Source organism: Silene latifolia, chromosome Y, assembly GCF_048544455.1.
Source record: "Silene latifolia isolate original U9 population chromosome Y, ASM4854445v1, whole genome shotgun sequence".
NCBI lineage: Eukaryota > Viridiplantae > Streptophyta > Magnoliopsida > Caryophyllales > Caryophyllaceae > Silene > Silene latifolia.
In genome coordinates this window covers 65117272-65133442 of record NC_133538.1, presented here as the reverse complement: position 1 = coordinate 65133442, position 16171 = coordinate 65117272, and the positions used below count along the sequence as shown (strand labels likewise).

Below are 16171 nucleotides of genomic sequence, written 5' to 3'. Positions count from 1 at the left end.
CCTACCCAATGGTACTCCCACACCACAACATCTAACCGGAAATTTTATTGCCAAATCCGCATTTATCCAATTAGTCGAAAGAAGCCAATTTGGGGGGATGCCTAGTGAAGACCCTCATTCTCATATGGAGACTTTTTGTGACTATTGTGATGCGATTTTTCAAACCGGTGTAACTCAAAACCAAATACGATGGGTCTTATTTCCTTTTTCTCTTATTGGCACCGCGAAACAATGGTTGAAAGGCCTTGATAAGGCTACTCTCATAATTGATTCTTGGAAGAAGTTGGCTCTAGCTTTCTACAAAAAGTTCTATCCACCGGAAAAGACTAACATGCTAAGAGCTCAAATCACGGGCTTTAAGCAAAGGGATGAAGAATCTTTGTATGAAGCTTGGGAGAGGTTTAAGGGGATTTGTCGCTCATGTCCTCACCATGGACTTAGCGAGTGGTTCTTGGTACAACAATTTTGGAACTCTTTATGAAGATTCAAGGAACATTCTCAATATGGGATCAAATGGAATGTTCACCGAAGTTGATGACAAACAAAATTGAGGAAAGGGCGGTCCATAACTCACAATATAGTAGACCTCGCAAAGCTACTAGAGGAGGAAAGCATGATGTGGACTCCATTACTCAATTGGGTGCTCAACTTAGTGCTCACATTGATACCATCAATTTGAAGTTTGAAAAAGCTATGGCTAGACTTGAAAAAGCCTCAAAATCACCAAAGCATCATGTTAATGCCATGACGGCATCTTCATCAATCCCAAGTGGGATATGTGAGAATTGTGGAACTTTGGGACATGACCAAAGTGAATGTAGGGAAACAAATGAACAAGTGAATGCTTTCCAAGCATACAAGAGTGGTACCCCTTATTCAAACTATTATAATGAAAACACCAAATTCCATCCAAATCTCTCATACAAAAGCCAAAATGTTCAAAACCCTCAAACAACATACACCCCACCTCCCATGAGAAACCAAAATCAAAGACCCTTTTACAACCAAAACCAAGGTTACCAAAATCAATCTCCATACAATCAACAAAATGACCAATATTTTGATGTTCAAAAAGCGGTCCTTCAAATGCAAAAGAATCAACAAGAGTTTTTCACTCAAATGCAAAAGGATAGTCAAGCAAAGGAAACCACCATCAACAACATCCTAACTCACACCAAGATGTTGGAAACCCAATTGACTCAACTAGCATCTTCAAGCTCACAAAGACAAAAGGGGCAATTACCACCTCAAAGTAATCCCCCAAGACATGAAACAATTAGTGCCATTCACTTGAGGAGTGGTACAAGGTATGGAGCACCGAAGAAGCAAGTTGAGGATGAAGTTGTGGAAGCTAGTGATAAAGAAGAAATTGTGCAAAACTCCAAGGATGGAGAACCATCAAAAGAAGAACTTTCAAAGAAAAATGAAGACAAGGACAAGGAGAAGGAGCCCATTGTGATTAGACTTTCTTTTCCAAGTCGTCAATCCAAGCCCAAATTTGATGACCAACTTGGAAAATTTATGGAAATTGTGAAGAATTTGGAAGTCTCAATTCCTTTCACGGAATTAATCAATCACGTGCCGGCCTATGCAAAATACATGAAAGACATCCTCAAAAAGAATAAGTCTATCCGGAAGCTTGAGACTATCGCCTTCACTAAGGTGAGTAGTGCAATACTTCAAGGGAGTTCACCTCCAAAACTCAAAGATCCGGGAAGCTTCTCAATACCGTGTACTATTGGCGACACCACGATCAACAAAGCCTTATGTGATCTAGGGGCTAGTGTGAGTGTTATGCCGCACTCGGTGAGTAAAAGATTGGGGATGGGAGAGCTTAAATGCACCAATATCACACTCCAAATGGCCGATAGATCGACGAAGACACCATTAGGGATATGGGAAGATGTTCCCGTAAGAATTGGGAAATTTTCATCCCGGTGGACTTTGTCATTGTTGACATGGAAGAAGACTCCGACATTCCAATCATTCTAGGAAGACCTTTCTTACACACCGCGGGTGCGGTGATTGATGTGAAGCATGGAGAGCTCACTCTAGAAGTAGGAGATTAGAGCATAACTTTCAATCTTGACAAGACCATGAGAGCTCCCCGTTTGCATGAACCATGTTTTATGGTTGATCATTATAGCCGGAAGGATGATAGGAAGAAGTCGGAATTCCAATGGAAGAAGAAAATTGAAGATGCTCCATTCAAAGAGCAAGTGAATTGTAGCAAAGAGAGTTTGAAAAGCTCACCAAAGTCGAGCAATGAAGAGGATGGCCTCATTGGCCAAGACAAGAAAATGGGAGAGTTGTCTCCATCAACTCAAGAGATCTTTAGTGATCAAGTGGATGAAGTTTGTGGTCTTTGGGACGATGAGTTTGAAGGGATTTTCAATCCCTATATTGAAAATGCAATCGATCAAGACCGACAACAAGGGCAAAGGTCTATTGAAGATATTTATCATGATAATGAACAAGCTTTTGATTACTTCTAAAAGGTGTTGAGCAACATCAACAACACCTTGGACATGCCCCCATGACACCTCACTAAGGATGAGAGTTTGGTGGAGTCCTCCCTAAACCACCATTTGTAAATATTTAATCGGTATTGTCATGTTTCTATTGATTATGGAGTATAATTAGATTGGAAAACAATGGGTAATTGGAGTATCTGGGTCATCATACATCAGAAGCTTTGTTCTGTTTCAGTCGTTGTAAACGTTGATTTATGTCTAGAGTATAAGTGTTTGGATAGTGATGATGGGTTGATGTATTTGTGTCATTGTATTTGATCCTCATTGCCTGTTTGTTCAATTCCTAATTTAGTGTATACTCAGTAGATGCTTTTTCTTCTTAAGACTTTGCTTTTTAGAATACTTGTAAAACACCCTAGGATGTGTCATGCTAGTATCCTTTGACCCATGGATTAAGGCTTAGTCAAGAGTACCTTGTGGTGTGATAACTCCTTGGCTACCGTTTATTCCAAGGTGACCCTTGAAACCATGCATCCATCCATCATCCATGTTCTACCACATTTTTGTCATCAAAGGGAATGGGCACAAAAAGAAATCAATTTGAGTTCAATGAAATGAAAAGTGCAAGAAAGTTTGCAAAAATGCATCAAATGAAAAGATGAGCAAAAATAGAACTCCTAAACCTTCAAATATAAGCCACCCTCACTACATACGGGGTGACTTTGAAAATGTTCAAAGAGAAATGCAAAGAAAACTTGAAAGTTGTCAAGTGTTGAAATGCCAAAAATCAAAAAGAAATGGCAAAGAAAGTGTTCTCAAATGTCAAATGCCACAAGAAATTGGGGGGAAAAACAAAAACAAAAGCAAACTCCCAAAGTGAAACTCAAATATCTATTGATCCCTTTATCCATCGTATCCATTTTTATGCATGGTAGAGAGGGGACGACCCTTCTTCTTGTCTAGGCAAGAGGGGGAATTCCGCGATCCTCTAGTGTTTCTAACACCATAGGGAGTCTATTCTTGACAATCGCATTTAACGATTGAGGACAAAAGTACCCTAGCTTGACACAATTTGGAGGTGATTTATTGGTATCCCTCTAGGCTTAGTAGTTTGAAGAAATTGCATCTATGAAGGAGTGTGTGCCCTTGAATTGCTTCCCTTGTAGATAATTTCCGCCACTTAGATGAGGAAAGTGGCTATTCTTTTATAGATACAACCATTACTTGATCTTGTGTGCTTAATGTTTGGATGTGTCGCCATTTTGGCAAGACCCACCTTGCCTTGCAAGAAGGCATCCTACCTCATGGTTGTCTTGTTGTGAGTTGAAGGGGGGGAGTGAGACCCGTTAATTGTCTCATATCGGTTATGTTATTAGGTTAGTTTAAATAATGGTCCTAGTCTTTGTCACCTCTTTACTCGGGACGAGCAAAGGTTCGGTTTGGGGATATTTTATGTGACCATAATTAGAGCACATTTAGTCCCCGAATTAGCCTTGTTCCCATCCCTTGGTAGGAAAGGAGTGCAAACCTTGCATTTTCATGGCAAAATGAGGCTAACTTGATTGAATTCAATGACCAAGCATCAAGGAGAGACAAGATTAGAAGGCCTTTGTACATACTATAGTAGATGGGAAATGATGAGAAAAGATCCTTGCATCCCCGAGGAAATCCCCAAGGATTCTATGAAGAAAAAGGAAGAAAAGAAGAAGAAACGAGACCGCACAGCAATCCGTGCGTCTTCCCTAGAAGACGCCCGTCTCCACCGCCACAATCCGTGCGTCTTCACCCCAAGACGCCCGTGCAAAAGACCCAGAAGACGCCCATCTTCACTACAAGACGCCCGGGCAGAGACCACCAAATCCGCCCGTCCCGTGCTAAAGATGCCCGGATTCTCAGGCAGACCCATTTCGTCTTCTTCAAGCTTCAAGGAAGGATTCACATATATTTCTAGAGACCTGAGTCTCCCTAGAGACCGGAGTCTTTCCAAAAAGACCGGCGTTTCCTTAAGTAGGGACTTAATCATCATTTAAGCCCTTAGTTAACCCTAATTCATCCACCTAATCCCCACTATAAATACCCCATTAATCTAATTAGAAGAGCATGTTCTTCTTAGCAATCTTTAGTGTAGTTAATATCAATTAAATCTCTCTTTAATCTTGTAATCAACAATTAATAAAGTTTTAATACAAGTTTTATATCCTTAATCTCTCTCTTGTTCATCCTTTATTTTGGGTAATTGAAGATTATTTGGGTTATTATTGGGAGATTGACAACCTCTCAATCAAGCATCAAGTACTTCTTTTATTCTTTGCTTTATTATTGGAATCATTAGTAGGTATAATTCTCTTAATCCCTCTTTAATTATTGTTAATCAATTTCATTTATTCATCATGTTTCACTTTGTTGGTATGATTGACAACCTTGCTAGCATGTTCAACATGATAATGATTGAGTAGTTCCTTAGCAAGGGTTAATGGGTAATTAGGGGAAACCAACATGGGGAATGATTCATGCTTAAATTAATATCCTTTCATAGTTTATTTGCTTGCTTGTTGTGATCTCAACTCATGCACATGTTATGTTTGATGAAATGTGCGCCTATGAATCCTTGCATTTTTTTACCCATCACCTATCTTTTCAATGAGACTTGTAAGACATAAACCAACTCGAGTCTCATTAGACCATGCATGTTGTTGAGTAGAGAAAGCTAAGTCGACTTGTAGGTGTTGTACAATCTAATCGATTCGGCTCCGGGACCCAAACTTTCCTAGGATTGTAAGATATAAACCAACTCGATCCATCGCAACAATAATTGCTTGCTTATAATTTGAGAACATGTTCGTATGATCAATTCCCATGAATCCCCTATGACCCCATGACACCCTAGTGATTTTTATCAATTGTTTACATCCCTTTTAATTCATCTTGCTTGTTTACTTTTATTGCTAATTATTTTAGTGATCTTCTACATCAAACCTCAATTGTGACACCCCTAAGACACCACTAGTTGCAATAGAAATCTCAACTTAATTCCCGTCCCTTGGGATCAGACCTTTACTTGCCTCTTACTAATTGTAGAGTTGTTTTGAAGTTATAAATTGTGTTTTGGTCTAGGTGCTCCTAACGACAAGTAACCGAAATATTTAGTAAAAATATCCCGACCAGGGTTATAGTGGTGGTAATGGGTGGTGGAATGGGTGGTGTTAGGTGGTCGAAAATAGGTGTCAAAGAGGGGGTGACGGGTTGGTGTTGATGTTGTGTGTCGTGTGGTTGTTGTTGTTGTTTGTGGAAGTTGTTGTTGCTGGTGGCAGCTGCCCGTGGCAGCCAAGGGTGTGGCGCCAATTTGTGACCACCGTGGTGGTGGTGGTTCATGGTAGTGGCTATTGTAGTGGCGGCTTTTGGTGGTGTTTATGGGTGTGTATGTTGGTGTATTGTATGTCGATTGGGCTGTTATTTGTTGTGGTTGTTGCCGCTGTTTTGAGGGTCGCGGGCGGTGGTTGTCAAGGGTGGTGGCTGGCTGTGTTGAGGGTGGTACATAGTGGTGTTGGGTGGTAATGGTGGTCGTGGTTAGGAGTGTTAAAAAGGGGGTTATTTCGTGGCCAAGCACACGGTTTAACCCGTATGTTTGTAAGTGTATTCGTGGGTGTTGGGTAGGTTTTAAGACGGGCTTAATTATTGAATAAGGGGTCACGATTCGGGATTCGAACCATGTAGTTAATGGGTTTTTAAGACGAGTTTTAAATAGGTTAAGACGGGTTTTATTTAATTAATTAATTTGTATTTAATTAGATTAGATTAATTAGTAATTAATTATATTTAATTAATTATAGGTGACGGGTTTTGTGGAAGATTATTTTATTCGGATTGCTTATAGAGATTAGCTAAAAGGTAGGTTTATCCTACTCAGTTTCAATAATTTGTCTAATTGTTAAATGAGTCATATGTCATTCATTTGCATTGAATGAGTCCGTAATTGGCATATTATACGGTATCTTGCATTTGTTGTATTGTCTTGTTTATCGGAGGACTTGGTCCCACTCCAAGAGGGATGTGCACATCAATGTCTTGAGTCACGGAGGCAGTCGTGTGGTTGAGACACGACGTCTGGCAGGGGATCCGTTTGGCTTTAGGACCCGTACGTCTCGGCGTGTCCTGGAATCTGTTTGTGGTTGGTGGTATGTCGGGGTGTGTCCCAGTACCAGTGTGGTTTTCGGTATGTCTGGGCGTGTTCCAGTACCGTGGTGGTGGTTGTTTGATAGTATGTCATCCATATCATAATCATGTTTCGTATTAACACACTCGAGTCTGCCACACTTTAATTATTGAAGCTGACGTTTGTGTGTCTGTATCATTGTCACCTATCTCTTTTGGGGTGGCCTGTGTCGATCCATATGATATCCTTTGGTCATAATCAGGTTGTTTTGATAGCACACGGAAGACGGGATGAGCTTGATGAGTCACGAGACGAGTCTTGTTGATTAGAAGAGTATAGATGTCATGAGTTGTACTTTCGTTCATTTGTTTACGCTTATCTAATTCACTAAATATTATATTTATTTATAAAATGTTCTTTTATTGAAGTTTTGAAACATTACCTTGGGAAACCGAGTTGGTAACTCTCCAATTATCTTGGCTGGATAGTTGGGGTGTTACAATTATTAACAAAAAAACAACACTATGAAGCAAAAGAACTATGTTTTAAATACAAAATTTAAAATTTAGTCCAATACACTATGGTATATATATATGAAATTTTGGGCAAAATTCTATGGTAGATTCTCAATTTAGGGTAATACATAGTATTATTAACAAAATTGAAGTCTTATTATTACTTAATTGAATCAAGAAAAGCTTTAAGACAAAAGTTTCAAATTTTAAAATCATGCCTAACATCCTTTAGATAAGATTTGCAGTTTTATGACCCAATTGGATAAGAATGGAATACAAAATCAATGTTTTTTGATATAAATAACATACTTGTCAAAATTTAAGGCAATTTGCAAGGTAAGGCTCCTAGGTTAATGTAACACAATGCAACATCAATAAGGACTAAGTACCGAGGAATAAGCAGATCATGTTTTGAGGGCCAAAAATAAAAAATTATTCATGTGTACTATGGTATTTCGAAAATTTTGGGCAACATTCTAAGATGAAATTTTGATTTAAGGCAATACATGCCATTACTAGAAAATGAAACAGAAAATCTACTCTTAAGTGTGAACATCAAAGCTTTAAAATTTCGTAGTCAAGTTTTCAAGACAAAATTTCAAATGTGCAACAGAATTAGCAATAACAACTAAACCTTGGTCCTTGTTAGACAATTAACCAAGCAACAAAATACAAAATCAAGTTATTGACTCCGAAACATATATTTTTGAGATCATAAAAAAATTTGGGTAGAATTCAACATGAAATTTCATACTTGACATCATAATTGATGTAAAAATAAGATCAGTATTATGAATCAAACAAAACATGCCATTAATTGAAAAATTTGAAGTAATTAGCGTAGATTTAAGTACAATTAAATTGGAAAGATAATGGGAAAGAAAACGTCACTTGCATGGTGAAACTCTTCAAATTAAGGGACTAAAAATAGATTAAAGGCTTGAGTTCGAGCAACAAAAAATCAACAATGATGTTTACAAGCAAAACGATCTTAAATGAATGAATAAAGAGATAAAATAAGGCAATAATGTAATAATTTTTTTTTTTTTTTGTTGTGAAATTCACAACCCAGACAGTGGCACTTGGTCGAGTGCTGAGTCCACTCGGTCGAGTGACAGTCCACTCGGTCGAGTGCCTTCTCCGCTCGGTCGAGTGACTCGATCACTTCCAGAAATTTTTTAAGTTTCTGGAAATTGGTCAACTCGGTCGAGTAGTAGGGTTCACTCGGTCTAGTGACTGGTACTCGGTCGAGTACTAGCTCGTACTCAGTTAGATGCCTCTCTATGGTTTGCAATTCCCGACTCACAAACATTATTTTTATACTAACAACTAATCTACTAATCAATCATTACTAATCACATTCTAACACGTAATAATCATTCATTAAGGCACTTTCTTTATACATATGAATACTCACATCCAATTTTCACACGATAGATGCACCACATCATAAATAACGATATCATGCAAAACTTATCGACTTGTCATAGCAAACATGTAATCACGCCACATATCATCATACAACATGTCGCTTCGCGTTTCCCAACTCATAACCACCCACGTAGTGACCAACCGAAACAATAGGACTTAGTTTTGAAATGAGGGATCCTTCTCACCCAAAACCGACCTCCTATTATACTCATGTCGGGTTCATTTTATTCGACGCTCCTACGTTCATTTTGGTTCATTGGTTTAGGTTCCAAAGTCGTCGTTTTGATACCACTTTGTAACACCCCCTTCTTACCCGGCCAAGGTAATTGGGGAATGTTACTTTCTCGATTTCCCGAGGCGGTGAATCGGAGATACAGTAAAGGAACATTTATTATAAATAACAAGTTTAGTGATTACAAACCATAATTAATGAATAAAATAAAACTCATGGCTACTATACTCCTCTAACTAACAATACTCATCTCATGACTCATTAAGCTCGTCCCGTTATCCAAAAATCTTTACCTAGCATGCTCCTCATATGACCAAAGGACATCATATGGATCAACACATGCCACCCCAAAAGAGACAGGTGACAAATACACAGACACAACAAACTTCAGTTTCAATAAACAATTAAAAGACGACACGACTCAAGTGTGAACATGAAATATGACTACTAATGTGAATGAGACGCCAACAAACCACCGCCACCACCACGGTACCGGGTCACGCCCAGACATACCGACAACCACACTGGTACCGGGACACGTCCAGACATACCAACAACCACAAACAGGTACCGGGACACACCCAAACATACCGGTTCCGGAAGCCAACCGGGTCCCCTGCCAGACGTCGTGTCTCAACCACACGCGTCCCTCCAAACTCAAGCCATTAATGTTCACATCCCTCTTGGAGTGGGAAGCTAGAAGAGGCGACTCAAGCGTAAGACAGTCTCCCAACCGTCTTACGTCTCCAAAACAACAGCAACAACAAATCCTCCAACATATATGATGATGACCAATGCATGAACCACAACCAACATATCATAATCATCCTCTTAATGATGTGATTTCCACTAAACATGTTATCATGTAAATACCCTAATTATGTAAGACTAACTACAACATCAACATAAACAACATCACATTATTGAAACCGAGTAGGATTAACCTACCTTTTAGCATTCTCCATATGCCAATCCAAGACAACAAGAATCCATCTCATAAAACCGTCTCATCTTACAATAATCACATAATAACTATCATAATACATCCTAATCTATTATACAATACAAAACCCCTTATTATTACCCATTACTTACCCATTTAACATATGCTAATTACTAATTACTAATTAACTACCCATAACAAAACCCCCAATTTCTAGGGTTCATACTAAATAAAAAGGGTAGATCTATACTTACAAATTAAGAGGAAGGAAGGAGGAAGGTGAGCAATCCACTAAACCAAGCTTGAATCCCATAATATGCTGTTTGTGAGGGTTTTAGCGAGAAGGGAGAGAGTTTAGAGTGACAAGGAAGAAGATAGAAATGAAATACAAGAAAGAGGGTTTGTGGATTTAAAACCCGTCTGACCAGAGTGCACTCGACCGAGTACCGAGTCCACTCAGTCGAGTACCAAACACTCGGTCGAGTGAAACTCACTCGGTCGAGTAACACGCCACTCGGTCGAGTACAACACAGTTCTCAGCAATGAATAGTTTGGTAAAACAGTCATATCTCACTCGTTTCTTGGTCATTTTCGGCGTTTGACCTACCGTTAGAATCGTAAGAGAACAAGCTATCACCTCTAATTAGAATCACATAAATACCATGTCTAGATCTCATGTTATTACAGTTTTAAAATGACCCTTCTATAGGCGGACATTATAACAACTCTACTAAGTCTAGTATTGGTTATACTCGGTCCACTCGGTCTACTCGGTTGAGTGAACGCCTTAGAAATTCCGAGGTATTACAATCCATGAGAAATTTTTGCACTAACGAAATCCGGGCGTCCTAGCTTCAAGACGGGCGTCCCATAGCTCGAGACGGACGGGCTAATTTCAGGTCGCGCGTCCCATGCTACGTATACAATTTTTCCTAAAAGGCAGAAGACGCCCGGCTCCCTAAATGAACCACGGGTCGCCCTCCCGTGCCGCACTTCTATTGGCCACAATTTCTCTTTCTTCTCCTAATTTCCGCCACACATATCAAGCCATATCAACTCCTCTCACTTACTAAACCAAAAACCCACTTACAAAAACACAAAATCACCCCACTTCATCCACAAGAAAACAAATCAACCTCTCTAAACTTGAACTCACCCAATCTATGGTTTTCAACAAAGCAAAGAGATCTATTTTAGAAGGTTCGATTTCACGTTCACTCAATCACAATTAAAGTCCTTAAACTCCAATCAAAATGAGTACACAAAGGAGATTCATGACAAGGGAACAAAGAAGAACAAGGAGTATAGGGAGTTCTTCTACCTCACATCTCAACACAAGGAGGAGAAAGTGAAGAAATTATTGATCTTTCAATACTTGAACGGTTCCCTTATATCGAATTTGTTAATGATGCTCAACGAGTCGTCTTTCATCGACTACTAGGTAAGAACAACCTCCCAACCAAGTATCTTTGTCATGATACACTTAGAAAGCTAGGGATTTATCACCAAACAGAAGCTTTGTTTGATTTGTTTGGAGTCTCTACCATGTTCCATATGCATGAGCTTACCTACAAATCTCTTGTATTAGAATTCCTAAGCTTTCTAAAAATTTCAACTCTCAACAACACCATATGCATAGAATTCCAATTGGAGAATGTCACTAGAATGGTAACATTGGTTGAGTTTGCGGATATCTTGGTTCTAGATGTATCACCCTCTCGATCATCTAAGCCTCGGAAATATAGTGTAGAACCACTTTAGAGAGCCCTAGCGGGCCATGACTTGACAAAGATTAAGAATTGTTTGGCCTCCTTCATTCAAAACCCGATCATAAGACTCACCTACCGTTTCCTAACGAGCATCCTACTTGCTCGACGTGATCCCGCGGTGGTAAATGAGCTTAACCTCACTTTAATGGAATCATACTTACAAATCCAAGGTAAAAGTGGATACCACTTGAATGCTGCTTTGTTACTACTTGAGAGATGGGCACATTTTCGAAATGGGTGTGATAACGGGATGAAGCATATTGTAAATGGAGGCTTGATCACAAGAATTGCAAAGTGGTTTAACCCAAACTTCAACCATGATAATTTATATGTTCCCCTCCCGGGCAATACTAGGATTAATGAATGTGTTCTTTTGAAGCAACATCATTGGATAGCCTATGAGGCCCATGAAAGAAAGATCAAATGGCTAACAAAGGGAAGTGATCCACTAACCCTTCCAATGAAAGGTTTGACAAGAATTTCACGAAGAAGAGGGCCTCACTCCCGTCTACCTCCCTACCTAGTACCCGGAACCTCAAGGCAAGAGAACCAAGTGCCACCCCCTCCACAACAACAAGAAAATGAAAACAAGAATGAAGGGGAAAAGATCACTATTCCTCCTTACCCCTTCCCTTACCAACCTTACAACCACCCTAACCCGTTCATTCTTCCAAGGGATGACTTTGCCATGGGTTTACTTCAAGCTTTACACCAACAACAATATAATGATAGGGTGGATACCTATTATTCTCTATACCCCAATTTCCATCAAATGGCCCGTCAAGGGCGCATAAATTAAGGGGGAATGCTTCCCTATTGGGCACAAGTTGATATACTCTTTCCAAATTCGATTCATGGGAATAGTGGAGCTAATGGAAATGATGAGGGTCGGGAGAGTGATGGCGACACCGTTGAGGTTAATAGTGAAGGGGATGAATTAATGGACTTTTATGAAAGTGATGATTCTAGAGCGGAATGGAATGATGAAGATGGAAAAGATGATGAAGATAATTGAAGAGTTATTTGGCTAGATGGAGAGGGTAAGAGGCACCCATCATGGTTTATGTAATCTCTTTATTCCTCTCTCATCTCTATGACAAAATTTGTTTTGCTTAACTAACTTGTTTTGAATAATTTTTTTGTTGTTTCGGCATTTTGCCTAGTGAAGTGTCCTAGCAACATCAAAGGACTTTTTCCACCTTAGCCACATCAAGGTGATGACAATTTTTGTTCCCACTAGGAAAAATCCAAAATGACAACTTGCATTGCATTGCATGCATGGCCTTGTGGCCAAACTTCGCCCATTAATTTAACCGGTTTCGGGAAGTTTAGTCACAAGCATCCCGAGTTAATTTAAATTAGCTCTCCGAACAAAAGAAAACATGCATCATATAGTTTAGTTTAGTTTGCATCACTTGTATATATTTATCACATGTAAATATTTCACATGTAGTGTGCATTTAATGTAGAATCATGCATCATTTCATTTCATTGCATTTGCACAATTCCCTATTATTTTGTCCATTGGAGACAATGTCCATTCTAAGTGTGGGGATGGGGAATTCTATCACTTTTTAACACTTATTTTAAAAAATGATAAAAATTTCAAAAAATTTCAAAAATTCCAAAAACATGTTCTTCTTTTGTAGAGTAGAATTGTATATATTGTATATATTTGTTTCTTTATTATTCGCTCCTATCACTTGGGACCGACTACGCCACATTCGAGGCATGAGAAATATGAAGACCGCATGGTATGATCTTTACAAATCTCATTTTTCCTCTTTTATTTTGATGACAATGTGGCTTCTTTTTGTTCGATGCGGTACAAACCTATGTGATTATAGGAGTTTGCATTTAGTTTACATGGCATATTAGTTGATAGAAGCATTTGCATTAGAGTTATATATGTGTTAGCTGCATCATGGCATGTAATATTAGAAAATTTTGTGAATATACCTATTTGGGAAGCTTGACAAGTGTATATAAGGCCCTTGTAGATAATTTTTCTCCTTGAGACTTTGTTTGCTAGAATACCCTCAAAACACCCTAGGATGTGTTATACTAGTATTCTTTGACCCATAGACTAAGTCCTAGTCAAGAGTGTCTTGTGGTGTGATAACTCATTGGCTACCATTTATTCCAAGGTGACCCTTTATGCCATGCGACCGTCCTTACACTCATATCATCATACTTTTGTCAACAAAAAGGGAATGAGCACAAAACCATCGAATTGAATTCAAATTACCAAGTGTCGAATGTTTGCAATTGCATTAAATGAAATAGAGGAGCAATAATAGACTCCTATGATTATAATAGAAGTACCCTTGCTACAAATAGGGTTACTTAGAAAAATGTTCAAATAAAATGCAAAAAGTTGAAAAATGCCAAACATAAAAAATGGCATGATCTTAAACATCAAAGGCTACAAAAATGGGGGAAAAACAAACCCAAAAAGCAAACTACTATCAATGAAACTCATGTATCTTGAAACCCTTTTTATCCTTTAGTGGACATGGGCCACCCGCGCCACGCGCACCCGTGCGTTGGTTTCGAGGCGGCGGCACTTCTCCCACGGAACCTTGGTTTGCCAAAGCACGTCATGGGTCGTTACTGATTTGTGAGGCATTGAAACCGGCGAAAGGTTGAATAAGCCTGCATTTGTGGAGTCGCCACGCTTTTTTATGGAAAATTGGAACCGTTTGAATACCTCCTGCCATGTCAAGACACAAAGTAGTGACATAAACACTAAGAACTCGTTACCCTTAGCATTCTATGCATAGAATGACTCTCAAAGATGACAATGTACACGGATATCCAGAGATAACTGGAGTAAGGGGTGAGGGTACATATTAGAGATCTCTTTATTTCGAACACCTAAACCCGTCCGCATCGATAGCGCCCTCTACTAATGATTAGGGAAATCGTTCATATTTGATATGTCGTCAATGTAATGCATGCAATGCAACAAACATTGAATAATCCTAGCGTGTGAAATTAGACTATGTCGGTTAACACTTAATTTAGGAAACAATTTGGTCGAAGTAGATGTTAGATTAATTACATGTGGATGCCATACAATTAAATCATTCATAATAAAAATTACGATAAATGAAATACGAAAATTAATATTACAAGAATTACATGGTTTATTTGATCTACGATAAAAGCACGCTAAAAACGGGATTTCGAAGAAAAATAAAAAGGAAAATAAAATTAGAATAAAAAATACGTCAGATTAGAAGTGATAATACGATTAATAGGGCTATGTTCTCTATTCCTGGCACTAAAGCCCCTGGACCTGATGGGTACAGCAGTCAGTTCTTTAAAGACTGCTGGCATTTAGTAGGTCAGGAAGTTTGTAGTGCCATTAAGAATGTCTTCCAAACTGGTGAGCTTCTCAAGCAATGTAATAACACTGTGCTTACACTTGTGCCTAAGGTGGAATTACCTGAGAATGTCAAGCAGTTCAGACCTATCGCGTGCTGCAATACCATTTACAAGTGCCTGTCCAAAGTGTTATGTACCAGATTGAGCAAGGTTTTACCAGATATTGTATGTCAGTCCCAGAGTGCCTTCATTCAGGGCCGTGATATTGTAGGGAATATACTTATCTGTCAAGACCTCATACGATTATATAAAAGAAAGACTTGCTCCCCAAGGATGTTGATGAAACTTGACCTTCAAAAAGCGTATGACTCCATTGAGTGGTCTTTTGTGGAGGAGATGGTGACCTATCTGGGGTTCCCTGAGCCTTGGATCAAACTGATTATGCAATGCATATCTACTCCTTCCTTTTCCATTGCTCTGAATGGGGAAACCTTTGGCTTCTTCAAGGGTAAGAGGGGGTTGAGACAAGGGGACCCTCTTTCCCCTTTATTGTTCACACTTTGCCTTGAATATTTCAGTAGGATATTGGCAGTGACACAGCAGCTCCCCAGATTCAGATTTCATCCTTTATGTAAAAGAATTGGACTATCTCACCTTTGTTTTGCTGATGACCTGATCTTATTTTGCAAGGGAGATAAGGCTTCTGTGGAATTGATGATAAATTCTTTTGATTATTTCTCTAAAGCTTCAGGCCTGGTGCTTAACCAAGGGAAGTCTAATTTTTACTATAATGGTATGGAGGATTGGTTGGTCTCTGAGATTGCAAGAGCCACAGGTATGAAGAAGGGTGCTGTTCCTTTTAAATACTTGGGTGTGAGTGTGGCACCAAAGAGGCTATCAGTCCTGGACTGTAGTTGTCTTATGGAAAAAGTGGTGTAGAGAATCAAGGGAGTGGGGGCTAGGCAGCTTTCATATGCAGGAAGACTTGTTCTTGTGAAAGCTGTCTTTAGCACCCTTCATAATTATTGGGCTAGGATTTTTATCCTTCCCAAAGCTGTTATTCAAAAAATAGAATCCATCTGTAGAGCTTTTCTCTGGAAAGGGAGTTCAACCAATTGTGGTCCTTCCTTGGTTGCGTGGTGATACCGTCGTTTAGTACCAAAATTAAATTTATAATTCCAAACTAAAACTATAGCTAGTGATAGTAAGGGTCGAACCACAGAGAGACAAGGTTGATTTTGCTTGCTAATTTTCAGTCTATAAAAGTAACAATTAAATGGGGGTTTTGAAATTGGTTGGCTAACAGGCTAATTGCAAAAATGAA

General features: G+C 39.0%; 1 non-coding gene across 1 annotated transcript; it reads right to left on the bottom strand.

Annotated features, from left to right (window-relative positions):
- Window positions 1–331: 331 nt before the first annotated feature.
- LOC141634849 (small nucleolar RNA R71) lies at window positions 332–438 on the bottom strand. Its single transcript, XR_012539567.1, has one exon. It is a non-coding gene; the product is annotated as a small nucleolar RNA R71 (small nucleolar RNA).
- Window positions 439–16171: the final 15733 nt, after the last annotated feature.